This window comes from Nomia melanderi, unplaced genomic scaffold (assembly GCF_051020985.1).
Source record: "Nomia melanderi isolate GNS246 unplaced genomic scaffold, iyNomMela1 scaffold0014, whole genome shotgun sequence".
Classification (NCBI taxonomy): Eukaryota; Metazoa; Arthropoda; class Insecta; order Hymenoptera; family Halictidae; genus Nomia; species Nomia melanderi.
This window is the reverse complement of record NW_027475130.1, coordinates 1,481,206-1,482,160: the sequence shown is the minus strand read 5'-3', so window position 1 is coordinate 1,482,160 and position 955 is coordinate 1,481,206.

Sequence of the window (955 nt, the reverse complement as noted above, 5' to 3'; positions counted from 1 at the left end):
GGTTTATTGCGCTATCTCTAATAGCACCCGAGATATCGCCAGATATATATTGGATTTTTCCCTGACCCTGACAGTCCGGCCCCATGAGACTGTGATTTTCTCGATCCGTTGTGGTCCGAGGTCGATCCCGCCGCACAGACTCATGCGCCAGGGCCTCCTACAGACAATGCACTTTGATTTATTGCGCTATCTGTAATAGCACCCGAGATATCTCCAGATATATATTGGATTTTTCCCTGACCGTGAGTGTCCGACCCCATGAGACGGTGGTTTTCTCGGGCCCCGGTGGTCCGAGGTCGTTCCCGCTGCACAGATTCATGCGCCAGGCCCCCCTGAAGATGATTCAATTTGATTTATTGCGCTATCTGTAATAGCACCCGAGATATCACCAGATATATATTGGATTTTTTCCTGACCCTGACAGTCCGGCCCCATGAGACGGTGATTTTCTCGGCCCCTGGTGGTCCGAGGTCGATCCCGCTGCACAGATTCATACGCCAGGGCCTCCTGCAGATAATTCACTTTGGTTTATTGCGCTATCTCTAATAGCACCCGAGATATCACCAGATATATATTGGATTTTTCCCTGCCCCTGACAGTCCAGCCCCATGCGTCGATGGTTTTCTCTGTCCCTCGTGGTCCGAGATCGATACCGCTGCACAGATTCATGCGCCAGGGCCTCCTACAGACAAGGCACTTTGATTTATTGCGCTATCTCTAATAGCACCCGAGATATCACCAGATATATATTGGATTTTTCCTGACCCTGACAGTCCGGCCTCATGAGACGGTGATTTCCTCGGCCCCTGGTGGTCCGAGGTCGATCCCGCTGCACAGATTCATGCGCCAGGGCCTCCTACAGACAATGCACTTTGATTTATTGCGCTATCTGTAATAGCACCCGAGATATCACCAGATATATATTGGATTTTTCCCTGACCCTGAGTGTCCGGCC